Source organism: Passer domesticus, chromosome Z, assembly GCF_036417665.1.
Source record: "Passer domesticus isolate bPasDom1 chromosome Z, bPasDom1.hap1, whole genome shotgun sequence".
NCBI lineage: Eukaryota > Metazoa > Chordata > Aves > Passeriformes > Passeridae > Passer > Passer domesticus.
Window position 1 is genome coordinate 50,814,800 of NC_087512.1, and position 13,763 is coordinate 50,828,562.

At 44.5% G+C, this 13,763-nt stretch overlaps 2 long non-coding RNA genes across 2 annotated transcripts; both read right to left on the bottom strand.

Annotated features, from left to right (window-relative positions):
• Nucleotides 1-2,739: 2,739 nt before the first annotated feature.
• Nucleotides 2,740-5,590, bottom strand: LOC135290536 (uncharacterized). Its single transcript, XR_010353301.1, has 2 exons — nt 4,778-5,590; nt 2,740-3,896 (listed from the first exon to the last, which is right to left on the bottom strand). It is a non-coding gene; the product is annotated as an uncharacterized LOC135290536 (long non-coding RNA).
• A 2,103-nt stretch (nt 5,591-7,693) lies between these two features.
• LOC135290990 (uncharacterized) lies at nt 7,694-10,328 on the bottom strand. The gene is made up of 4 exons (XR_010353837.1): nt 10,087-10,328; nt 9,552-9,667; nt 9,175-9,418; nt 7,694-9,023 (listed from the first exon to the last, which is right to left on the bottom strand). It is a non-coding gene; the product is annotated as an uncharacterized LOC135290990 (long non-coding RNA).
• Nucleotides 10,329-13,763: the final 3,435 nt, after the last annotated feature.

Here is a 13,763-nt window from a genome sequence, read left to right on the forward strand (position 1 = left end):
GGGAGTTGATATTTTTATGTTTCTGAAAAGTGTGGTGTAACAACCAGATAAATTATTTTTTTAACTTTAACTGAGATCTGTATAATTCCATGTATTGCCAGATGGGGTCTGTGTACAAATCACAAATGGGACGGGACTGCTGAGCCGTTTTATTTTCCAGCATCAGTCTCATTACATGGTTATGACAATGCAAAGATGCCATCAGCTCACATCCCAGGCAGCAGAGCAGGAACTTAATGTTGCAACTTACTTCATAAGTTTTTTGACCAATCCCACAATCTTGTCTCGGCAAGAACCCCTTATGTGAGGACATGAGGCTTGACTCCATTTTCATCAGAAGGCTGATTTATTATGTTATATATTGTACTAAAATACTACACTAAAACTACACTAAAAGAACAGAGAGAGAAGAAGGATGAGAAGGCTACAAAGACAAGAATAGAATAGGAATCAATAACAAAATCCTGTGACTGCTCACAGCCTTGGCACAAGTAGCTGTGATTGGTCACTAATTGAAAACAATCCACATGAACCAATAGAAGATGCACCTGTTGCATTCCACAGCAGCAGACAGTTATTGTTTACATTTCTTTCCTGAGGCTCTCAGCTCCTCAGGACAGGAAAAATCCTAGCAGAGGATTTTTCATAAGATATCATGGCTACACCACAAAGCAAAAGCATATTGACAGTAGTTCCATCCAACTACTAGAAGCACATGTACATTCAGTTAAAACAATGCTTGCTTATTTCGAATACAATACCTGCTTGTAAGCCTTAAAACACAATGCACAGAACTCCATTATTAAGCTTAGAACTTCCTAATATCTCACTAGATGTACTTTTCTGCAGCTTAGGGAGTTATTCTAGCCAAGCGTTAACACATAGACCAATGTTCCACTTGTCCTTACTTTTCTATATTTTACATAATATTTCTGCTGACTTATTTTATGGCCACTGCTTAGCTCTAATCGCAATTCTGCTGTCTCAGAGGCCTGCCTCTTGCAGCTTTCCCAAAACCCTCATATTTTAAGGATTCCCACAGTTCCCCCTCTCGGTGCAACTAAAAAGAAACCTTTGTAACTGTGTCATTAATTAACTACTTGCATTTCATAACTTTACTATAGTGTATCTGCTTATTACTTGCTTAAAACATCTTTTCCCTCTGCATTAAGCCTTGCTATTTCACAACGCAGCAATTTTAATGCTGTGAAAGTCCAATCAGTTCAAAGGGCATAAGTCATGTCTGATAGCAATTACAAGTCATTGTTCAAAAAAGTCTCACCTGTTCCAAGGCCTTAATTCAAAACTTTTCTCCATGTCTATACCTTTGCCCACCATATCTGTGAGATTTTGAGAATTTCCTGTGAATCCATTTCCTACCTCTCTCTCTTGTATGATAAAAACTTCTTTGTTAGTTTTGTCCATAATTTGTCACACACACCAAAGTATGCAAGGTATTACTACAGTACCACTACCAAAACACCCAACACATATAGACCTATCTTACAAAGTTCTCTTAGACAAGGTGCAAAGCTCCATCCTTGGAACAAATCATCTAATGAGGACCCACCATCTTCTTTAATTTGAGCTGTCAAATCTTTCAGCTTTTGTATATTTTTGTGGATGGATTCAGAATGATCAGACAGGTTCCTACAACACACAATCCTTCAAATTTCTCACAACCGTGTCCATGTGCCAGTAAAAGAAATCAACTGCTGCTCTGTTTGGGAGGGTATTATGTCTAACACTATTAACACCTGTCAACATATTACTGATTGCAGTGGAATTTGCATTTATTTACTCAACCAACATCCAATCCGATCTAATTGTTTCAATGCCCTTGCTGAAGGCAACTGGGTGAAAACAAATCTGCTGAAACCCTTTTGGCAGAAATCCAAGGAATGAAATCACTCTTACAAATTTCATCATAATGGTGAGCAGATCTTGTTCCCCTGTTTCTTTTAATGACTGCTTTAGCAGTAGGTGCTATCACAGTGAGCATTCCAATACTACATGGGAAAACTTCAAGGTGTGAAGGCCCTGCTAAGCCCTATCTCCACAAATGAACCAACATCCTTTTGGCAATTGTCGTGGATATTGGTTAGCCTCAGAAAGCACATCCCAACTGTTTGAATAATTACACCAAAAACTAGAATTTTGTGTATGCAAAATTATGGGGAGTAACATTGTACTTTGGAGGATCACCTTCTCGCCAGTCATTAGCTGTAAACGTAAGGCAGAAATCCATTGTTAAAGGACCAAGGATTTCTAATTCTTGGGGTTCAGATCCTGCTTTGGGAAGTTCTTTGGCCCAAATGTTCCAATCCACTACAGGATTGCTCCCATTGTCAATTTCACCAGGCTTACTATTGAATTGCTATTTGACCAAGGGCAAAAAGTTGGCACAGCAACTAGACAGGTTGAGAAAGGCTTTTCTTCTATTTTTTTTCTCTCTTCTTTTTCTTCTTTTTTTTTTACTCTTTTTTTTTTTCTCTTTTCTTTCTCTTTTTTTCTGGTTCTGAATTAGACAAACATATGGCATCTGAGTCTGCTGCTTTGGCTTAAGGTCTCCCAAACATTTGTTCTTGGTTGTTCCACAGGCAAATCTGCACTACAAATCTACTACAGATCTGCACTACAAGAAGGAATTAAAACCAACCAATGCCATTGTAACTTTTGATTTTGCTCCATCCTTTTTTTGAGCTAATTTTTGGACAAACATTCTCCCATACACATTAATTTAAAAACTTTGCTTTTGACCTTTAATAAAAATTTCACCTTTAAAAGTCCAATAGAGGGGATCTGTAATATAACAAAACAAAATCCATGGTTTTGCCTAAAGAGCTCAACTAAAACAACAATTGACACATTTATAAATAGCATAAAATCAGAGTTTGCAGGTTCCAACGATGAACAAGGAACGTCAGGTGTGACCCATGATCCCTCTGTTCAGCTCACGTCTGTGTACTTGCTTCTATGGTCTTGAACTCATCAACACCTTCTGGGTGCAATATGGTTTGATGTTTTTCACTGGGACCCACTTAATTCCTGCACCTGTAGAGACAGAAGCATACCCTTTGCCCCAAGTGATTAATCGGAAAGGACCTTCAATTTGTCCTGTCCCAGGATTTCTAATTAAAATGGGGGATTTTCTTTCAGTTTCACCTGTGTGTTATTTGAAAAATGCCAAAAAATTGGTGGATTGGGTTCTGCAACAGAGCTGTTAAAAAAATTAAAAACATTTAAAGCTTTGTTCAACCTCATCTGTAGTGTGACCTCTACTCCCCGCTTCTGTTGATCAAGAACGAGTTTTAATGTCTGATGTGTCCTCTCAACAATTGCTTGACTTGTGGGAGAATGAGGAATACCAAGGATGTGACGAACACCCCAATCCTTTAAAAATGTGGCCAATTTTTGAGGTATGTATGCGGGACCATTGTCAGTTTTTACTTCTTAGGGCACACCCAATGAAGCAAAAGCTCTGCAAAAAATGTCAACAGGTATGATTACCTGTTTCACCTGTGTGAAGAGAAGCAAAAACTGCACCAGAGAACGTGTCCACTGAAACCTGAGTATTTTTAAATTTACCAAAGGAAGGGCATTTAGTGATATCCATTTGCCACAACTGCAGGCTCTGCAAACACCGCAGGTTGACCTCTCCTGTAGAAACAGGAGGCTGCACAAGCTGACAGTCAGGGCAAGTATTGATGATAGCTTTAGTCTGACTTTTAGAAATCTGAAGCATTCTCCCAAGTGCTTGCGCGGTTTGGTGAAAAAAGGCATGACTCAGTTTGGCATGTTCAAAAATGTTTGGCAAAGTCTTTGACATAACCATTCCCAGTTTGTCTGCTCATGCGTTTCCTTCCACTAGAAATCCAGGAAGCGAAGAATGAGCCCTGATGTGAGAAACAAAATATGGATTAGTTCTATGTTGCAAAGATGTATAAAGACATGAAAGCCAATGATATAAAGTGTCATTACTAAAATCCTTTAGAACTGATCCTTCTAATCTTTTAACCACATTAGCAACATAAGCAGAATCTGTGATTAAATTAAAAGGTTGTGGGAAGAGCTGAAAAGCCCGAACCACAGCAGCAAGCTCAACAATCTGAGGAGATCTTTCTACTGTTTGAATATCTGACTCCCAAGCATTAGTTTTTTGGTTCAACCAAGTTACAACTGATTTGTGATTTTGCCAAATTCATCAGTGAAGAGAATTATTGCATTTAAAGGTTCTTCACTTAACATAGGTTTCTCTCTAAAACTCAATTTTGCTTGAAATAATTTCTGAGCCGGGTAATGAACAGAACAAATACCTGGAAAATTTACCAATGCTTGTTGCAAATCATCAGAATTTTGCATTGCGCAATCAAGATAATCTTTTTTCAAAGGTAAATAGATAACTGCAAATTTTTGACCTGTTAAACTGAACAATCTTGTTCTGGCCTTAATCAGAATTTCTGCTATTATCTCTAAAACTGTAAAACTAGTCTATTCTATTATCAACATTCTATTATCAACAAAGGATCTCTTTCAGAAGGGTCCCATTGAAAAATGAGACCACAAAGTTGCATTTTTTCTCCTAAAATTGCAAAAAATAATGGCTTTTCTGGAACACAGCAATGAGCTTGTCATCTTTGGAGAGCTTCCATGACCTTGTGTAGGGCTGCACGAGCTTCAGGTGTTAGAGTTCCAGGGGAGTTGATGACACAGCTTCCTCTCAGTAAATTAAAAAGTGGACCCGGTTCATCATTGGTAATTCAAAAACAGGTCTGACCCAATTGATTTCTCCTAGAAGCTGTTGTAAATCCTGTAGATTGTTGACACTGATCCGGAGCTGTATCTTCTGTGGTGTAATTGTTTCTTCAGTCATCTTCCATCCCAGATACTTCTAGGGTGGAACTTCTTGGATTTTTGCTGTAGAAATTTCAAGTCCAGCATTTTGGATTTCAGTAACAACACAAGCACGGGTTTGCTCCACCTCCATCTGCATTGGAGCTACAATGAGCAAAATGTTAGTGCAGAATCATGGATGTTGGATACTTCTGTCGAACCGGAGACAAAGCTTGTGCAACAAAATATTGGCAAATTATAGGCGAACTCTTCATTCCTTAGGCAATGATTTCCAGTGATATCTCTGCATGGGTTCTCTTTGATGAATGACTGGAACTGAAAAGGCAAATCTTGGAGCATCATCAGGATGAAGTGAGATGTGGAAAAAACATTCCTTTCATTCAATGACAACAAGAGGCCAGTGTTTTGGGATCATTGATAAAGAAGGAAGTCCAGGTTGAAGAGCTCCTGTGTCTTCAGTCACTTCATTGATCTTCATCAGGTCATGAAGTAACCTCCAGGAGTCCGATGTCTTCTTGTGGATGACAAATACTGGTGAATTCCAGGGACTATTCGTGGATGTGATGTGACCTTGCTGTAATTGTTCGTTTACCAAACCTTTAAGGATGTTTGATTTTTTTCTCTGTTAAAGGCCATTGATAAATCCATTGATCAGTTTTCCAGGTCAGCTTTAAAGTGGCAGGTTTCAACGTGGTTTCCATCACAGACCCACTTCCAGTTTTGCTCCCCACTGGGACAGGACATCTGTGAGGATTGGGAGTGAGAAAGCCATCTCAGGAATGCTCTGAGAAAGCACCATTGTCTAAGCCAGGGAAAATTCATTCCTTTCCCATGGTTCAAATGCTGTACTCCCTTTCATGCCCAGACCATTTTGTCCCATTTGTATCTTTCAGTAGTTACTCCTGTAAAACTTTTCCCCTCCCATCCCCCTCGACATATATCTGTGCATAAAAACTGTAACTTTCCCCAAGGACATCAGACTAGCCCTGGTGCCCTTCAGACTGGTTGTTACCCGATCCTGCTGTCCCTCTGACTCACCATCTGTTCCTCAGTTTATCCTCTGTGTTTTCCTACCCTTTTGGACCTTGAAATAAATCACTTGAAATTATCCAGGACTTGAGCTGCCCTCCTTCTATCTGGTGAAGAGAAACATCTAGCTGCGGTGCAACGGGTGAAAATTTTGACCCCGGCAATTGGCGCCCCAGAACAGACACTCTGGACTACTCTGTCTCCTTTATCCTGGAGAGTGTCTCCTGAAAACCGAAAGTTCTGTGAGCAGCAATTTTTGGGAAATAAACGCCGTTCCGAGCCAACCCTTCGGGAGTGAAGTTTTTGTTAAAGGAAGCCATGTCCCTGAGGCTACAGTGATGACCGGACATTTGTGAGTTTCCACAGCGACCTGAGTGAGCAGGTCTCCCATAACGCAACCGATCACTGTGCTTCACCAGCCTTTTCTGAGGACTTTTCGCAGGCACTTACCACACTTGTTCCGGTGTGGTAAGTTCGCAGCAGGGTGCCGCATGCTATCCTGGGGGTGGGGTGAGTGCTGTGCGTGTGTTTTTACTTTCTGTTTTGTGATTTACCTCAGAAAAGAGCGATTTAAACATTGAGAAAAATGGGAAACAAACTTTCTCCTGCTGAGAAGGAGTTTTATACCCAAATTAGAGCTTCCCTTTTGTTAGAAAATATTTCTGTTAAGAAGAGAGGGCTGAAAGCCTTTGTTAAGTTGTTGTTTTTGCATTTTCCGAATGGTCTTGTCAGTTGATTTTTGGAAAAGGGTGGAGCCTTGCATTTATCAATTGCAAGTGTCAAGGGACTTTGGAGTGGCAAAGTTTTATTCTGTTTTCAATGTGATATATGAGTTCGTGAAAAGGAAGGAGAGAGTTAAGAACCCAGTTCGCCTTCCCTGTGTTCCTCCCCTTCCGATCCTATTCCCTCTTCCCCTAGGGACCTGACAGAACCCAAATCTTGCCCTAACTCGGCACAGTGTTGTCACCTGCTCCCTGCTGGCTCCTGCCTGGCTCAATCCCCTCGTCCAGCTGAGACTGGCCACCTCAGTTTGGATTCTGCCCTTTCCCTCGCTCCTAAATCCCCTGATTCCCGTTTTGATTCCTGTTGTAATGTTACTCGCCGTCCCGATTTGGGGTCACAAAATGGCTGCGACCAGGTGGTCGCCCTCCCTGATTTAAGGGTGCAAAATGGTGGTTTGTCTTTTCCAGTTTTGTCCTCAGTTCCAGCCTCCACCTCTGAGGTTCTTCTGGTTGCGTGCTCCTCCCCCGCGTTGGGTTCCCCCCCTTCACTCGCATCGATGGAAACGTCATCATCGGGACTCACCCCTTCTGCTCCTCCCCTCTCCCTGCCGCGTCACTGGGAAAGCCTTCGGAGGGTGGCTCAGCTTCCTCGGATAGTCACTCCTCACAGGGTGCATCTAGCCGTTCGTCATCAGGCCACATATCATCGGGGGAAGGGACAGATCGCACATCACCAGAACCCGCCCCTTCATCCTCTCCTACTCCTTCCCTTTCCCACGGTACCCATGACCAGAAGTCAGCCATCTTGGTCGGCAAAAATTCCAGCCACCGGCCCCAGACAGCCAAAGAAAAAATCCGTGCACTTGCTCGCTCCGCTTCATCCTCCAGTGAGGATGGGGACGGAAGCAACCCTGGTAATAACATCCGGGTGCGTAAGAACTGGGCCAGGAACCGGGAAGAGGCAGTAAGGGATGGAGACCTGCAGTTAGTGAGAGATTTAGATTTGTTAGCCGCACCAGTTACCTATGATGCCAATAAGCAAGCGCAGTGGGAATCTATTCCATACACAGAGTTAAAAGAGCTGAGATGAGCCGCAAAACATTATGGGAGACAATCACCTTATTTTAAGAATGCACTCGAATTAACCTTTGGAGGACATACGCTGACTCCACATGATTTAAGATATTTAGCAACTGCCTTGCTTTCTCCTATGGAATTCCTGCTGTGGGAGGTTCAATGGAAAAAATTACTCAAACCTTTGATTAATAAACACAACGACCTATGCAGCGGCTACAGCTGACCTCTGAGTCTCTGACTCACCCGGCCCGCTCCGGCCAGCACCGCCGGCAGCAGTGAGGGGGGAAGGGCACTCTCCCGCTAGGAGACCTCCTAGGGAGAGTGTTTAAGGCGGAATGCCTTCAGAAGGGCAAGAAACCCCCAGAGCCGTTGGGAGAGAAGCTGGGCTGCGACCCGCAGGAGAAAAGGCTTGGACCGCGTCGACAGGGAAAAAAGGAGGTGTTTTATTGAAAGTGCGTCGGGCGCGGACCAAAAAGCTTGCCTGTCAAGGTCTTATAACTAGAACACAGCGACCAATCTAAATTTTTGAGAGGAGGGAATAACGCGTAACAAACAACTCGGATGTCCAGTGTAAATAAATTAGGGGTTGAACCCTGACCTCTGGTCCAATCATTCAATGTCCAAGACAGAAGGTTCTGGATGGAAGGGCATGGACACTGAATAACAGACAGGCAGCCAGGGAGGGATTAAGAGAGATAAAAGTGTAACTGACGGGACAATCAAGAAGAGGGAGAGAGAGAGAGAGCCCGGGGCAGAACCATAAACAGGAATGGGGGGTACAGGAATAAACCAACTTAAACTAATGCACCCCAACAGACCTAGCAGAGATTTTCCAAGGTGATGGCATTTTAGAGGCATTGGCGGGGGAGGGGGAATATTCTAAGCCTGAAATACAAGCAGAACTCCCTATTGAAATCTCAAATTACACAAAAGCTGCTGCTAAATCTGCATTGCTAAGAATCCCAGATGGGAGCACCCCTTTGCAGAATTTCTCTGCTGTTGTGCAGGCAGTGGACGAAACATTCATAAAATTTGTAGATCAATTGCGTGAAGCTGTTGAGCGGCAAATTGACAAAGAACAAGCCAGAGACGAATTGATGCACAAAATTATAATGACAAATGCTAATGCAGAAACAAAAAAGATTTTAAGATCATTACCTCAGGATCCTGAGCCAGCCATAGCCCAAATGGTTGATGCATGCACAAAAGCATCATCCCTAGAGACTACCCTTACCTTTGCAGTGACCCAGGGAGTGGGGGAAGCCATGACAAACCTTAGCAATGTCCGTTGCTTTTACTGTGGCCAATCTGGACATTTCCAAAAAGATTGTCCTCATCTTCCTGTTGGGCAATTTACTATGTTCCACCTCCTAGGCCTCCTCGTTTCCAACGAGGCCCACATACAACTTTCAGCAGCAATATTATCAGCCGATCCAGGGAAATGCTTGGCGGAGCGCGGGGCCGCGCCGCATGACAACAGCAAATTACCCACCTTGCCTGCAAAGCCCACCTCAGCTGCCAGCCATCCAGGAGTCCCCTGACCCAACAGGCTCCTTGCAGAGGACCGCAGACATGAGGACGGACTCTGGTTGCTCTGTAGCACCCGGAATTTCCCCCAAAGTCTCCGACGGTTGTTAGTAAGTTCTGTCCATCTGCTTTTCCCTGACAAAGATCTAGTTCAAGTTCCAGCTGGGCACCTTGACCCCCCTTTCCATGATCCACCAACTACAGTCCTGCTGTTTGGAGACAGTGAACACACTCCAGATCAGATAAGTATATTTCCAGAAGTTGTGACTGTAAATCTAGGCAATGAAATTACTGTGTCAGTTGTTTGTTACAATCCACCATCTACCCTGTTCAAATTCTCACCTTTTGCACAAATGCTGATTTTGTGCACCCAGCCAGGATCCAGAAGTTGACTCTGATTCAAATTTTGATGTGTTTTCATATCACCAGATTTGTAAAGACAAACCCCTGACTGATTCCTGTATTTCACAGAATGGGAAATCCATTGAACTTCGATTCATGGCTGACACAGGAGCAAATGTTATTATCCTTCCCAGAGCAATGTGGCCCCGCGACGGGGCGCTGGTGTCCCCTTGGGGCACAATCTCCGGTATTGGTGGAGCTGTCAATTCCATGAGAAGTTGTCATCTGGTAAACATAGAGGGGCCTGAGGGGCAAGTCGCCACCATCCGACCATTTGTCATGTCATCCAGTATTGCTCTACTAGGCAGGGATGTTTTATCCCAGTGGGGTGCCCGCCTTGATATCCCTGACCCTAAGTGAGATCTTTAGCATGGGCCACTGCGGAGTGCACTTCCCCACCACTGAATTGGAAAACCGATGTTCCGGTGTGGGTGGATCAGTGGCCCCTCCCATCAGACAAATTAAATGCGCTCACTGAATTAGTCGAGGAGCAAGTCCAACTCAGGCATTTAGTCCCATCAACCAGCACGTGGAATACTCCTGTCTTTGTTATCCGAAAGCATGGCAAAAGCAGTTGGCGTCTGCTCCAAGACCTTCGAAAAATTAATGAGGTTATCGAGGATATGGGTCTTCTTCAGCCTGGCCTCCCTTCCCCTTCTATGCTTCCCCAAGATTGGCAGCTTGCTGTCCTTGATATCAAGGACTGCTTCTTTAACATCCCACTTTATCCGGGAGATGCCCCCAGATTCACATTCTCAGTACCATCTCTGAACAGAAGTGAGCCATTTAAAAGGTACCAATGGACCACATTTCCTCAAGGTCTGAAAAATTCTCCTGTGTTATGCCAAATGTATGTTGCTCAGATTTTATCACCCATCAGGAAGCAGCTTCCTGAAGCAACCATACTCCATTACATGGATGACATACTCATTTGTGCTGCCACCAAAAGTTACCTTAATGCCACTCTCGAGAAGACTGTTTCCACTATTGAGAAAGCAGGTTTTGTGATTGCCCAGGACAAGATACAAATGTCAGCACCATGGAGATACCTTGGTTACATCACTGGAAGAACTGTAACACCACAGATTTTTTTCCATTAATGAACAGCCACAGACTCTAGAGGACGTTCAATGCATTTGTGGGATCATCACTTGGATCCGCCCTTTACTTGGCTTGACAATGCAAGACCTGGCTCCACTGTTCTCCTTCTTGAGGAAAGACACCGACCCCCAGCCCCACGGACTCTGATACCAGAAGAAGAGGAAACATTGCAGAGAGTAGCAGTGGCAATGAAGTCACGACAGGCTCATCGGATTAGAAAAAACCTTCCAATTGAATTTGTCATCCTGGGTAAGTGCCCACACTTTCATGGGCTCCTGTTTCAGTGGGACACGGCACAGAAAGACCCACTCATCGTACTTGAGTGGTTGTTTCTCCCATATCAGCCTGTAAAAACAGTGTCCACACCATCAGAGTTGCTAGCAAAATTAATTGTCAAAAGTCGCCATCGCCTCCAGACCCTCACAGGCTGTGATCCCTCATGCATTTACCTGCCTTTGAAGTTAGATCAATTGGACTCCTTGTTACAAACAAATGAAAACATCAAAATTGCTTTAGATAGCTATCCCAGGAGGGTCTCAATTCACTACCCAAAGCACAAATTATTCAAAGATTCATTTCATTTAGTTCCAAAAACTTTCAAAAGTCATCTTATTTTTAAGGGCGCTGTCACAGTGTTCACTGATGGGTCTGGCAGGTCCCACAAATCAGTATTTACCTGGAAAGACCTGAATACTCAGAAGTGGGAATCTGATGTTCAGACCATTGAAGGTTCCCCCCAAATTGCGGAACTTTTCGCAGTCGTGAGGGCCTTCAGGCAAATCCAGCAACCATTTAACTTAGTGACTGATTCATCTTATGTTGCCGGGATAGCTGATTGAGCAGAGTATGCTCTCCTCAAAGACATACAAAACAAACAGCTGTTTTCCTTGCTTTCAGAATTAATCTGGCTCATTTCTCATTGAGAGCAACCCTATTATATTCTGCATGTAAGATCCCACACCGACATGCCTGGCTTTCTTACTGAGGGGAACCAGAGGGCAGATTCATTCTCTGCCCATGGGGAGGCACAGATTCCAAAGTGACCCTGGCACTACAATCAGGGGCCATCTGGCACTGAAGCTCCAACAGCCTGTCAGGCAGCTGACAGGGAAGGTGTGGCATTTCTCAAGGCTCTGGTGAGGGCCTCCCTCTGCTCCTGCCATGTCCTCTTTGTCTTTCAGTAGTGACTGACACCCAGCCCTGTCCCACAGCTCCATCCTGGCTCTGCAGGTGGCTTCCTGGCTGAGCTCACTCGTTGGGAGAGACACTTCTGGAGTTAACTTCACCACCCAAACATGGAATTCTCTCACCTCTCTAGTACAGGCAGAAAAGTAAAGAATAAACTGGGGACTTCAGTGTAGAAGAGGCTGGAGGACAGATAGATAGATAGATAGATAGATAGATAGATAGATAGATAGATAGATGATAGATAGATCTCACTTTTACAGTCTCTACTGTCCTTTCTGTTGCTACACACATCAACACTTGGTAGCCATTGCCTCGATCCGTAGCAATTATGAGATTGCTCTCCTGTTACTTCAAAAAAATCACATTCTTGAGGAATCTGGGGTGTGTAGGTCATTATGCAATGCAATCAGACACATAGCATTGCACTGGGAAATGCACTCTCTCTGTATCTGTGCTTGGGCAAGTTCTTCACTTGAACTCGACTACAATGATGGTGCAAAAGTGGCTGTAATCAGAAATGCAGCCCAGCCCTTCACAGCTCCTCTGATCACTGAGGACCATCTGGAATGCAAGAGCATTGAATTCCTGCTCAATTCCCCAAAAACAACACGCACTGATTCCTTGGGCTGCAAAAAGGCATGGACACTGTTAACCTGAACATAAAGTGCAAGACCCTATTGACTGGTCTGGCACTAGAAAAGTTCCTTCTGCAACAAGGTCCTGGTGCCAAACTATGTGTTCTCATGCAAAAATTCTGTATCTTCCAGAACTTCAACACTGCAAAATAAAATACAACCAGAATTTCTACAACTCCTGGAAAGGAGCACAAAAGACAGAGGAAAATTACTCCCTGCAATATTAAAAAGGAGAAAATGAACAAGGCTTCTCCTAGCAAACCAACAAACCACAAGACAGAAGTGTCACCCACTCCAGTGTCCAAAGCAGTTGGATGCAGTGAGGGCGTGTTTGACAGGGAAACAGCCCTTGTGCTGAGCACTGTCATGTAGGGATGGATGGAAGTCTGCCTGAAGGTCCCTCACCAGCCTCCCATTGTCCAGACTAAAGCTCCCTCAGGACCTCCTCCCTGGCCTTGTGCTCCACACCCTTGCCCGGCTCCCGTCTCCTTCTGGGCACACGCTCCAGCCCCTCAAGGACTTTCTGCTTCACAGGGGCCCACAGCTGCACACAGCACTCGCTGCAGCTGCGGCCGCAGCGCTGCCCAGCACAGGCCGACGCTCGCTGCCCTGCTCCTGCTGCCCCTCTGCTGCTGACACAGGCCACCCTGCCCTTGGCCTTCTTGGCCACAGGCTGCCCACAGGCTGGCTCTTGCTCAGCTGCTCTGGACCGGCAGCAGCCCTGGCTCCTTTTGACCCACGCAGCTCCCCAGCCACTGAATTGCCCATTTGACTTCAGATACAGCATCCTCCATTTCTAGATGTCCTTCCTCTTTGGAGCGACACGAGACAGCAGTCAAGGACTTGTAGCTTTGACCCCACTCCAGGCTCCAAGGCACTTTCCAAAGCTGCAGACTTCATCCCTAAATGCATCAATAGAAACTTGCCCCTTCTGCTTTTTGCCTCACAGGAAGGCTTTGCAGCTACGCTCTTTGTTTCTTTGGCCACACGGGACAAGAATGGACCCCCCAGAGCCGCACGGGCAGCACAATCATCTCCTTGCAGCATATCAAAAGGCAAAACACAGCTAGGCCAAAAGAGTCTGTATGTGTGAAGAACTCCTCAAGAAAACTGCAGACCAGTTCCACAAGCCAAAGACACCTTTCCAAAAAGGGAAAACAAACAAACAAAGCCCTGGGACCTCCAGCACTACCTCGTGTGCCCTTGGCCAATGCACTGCAGAAGCCCA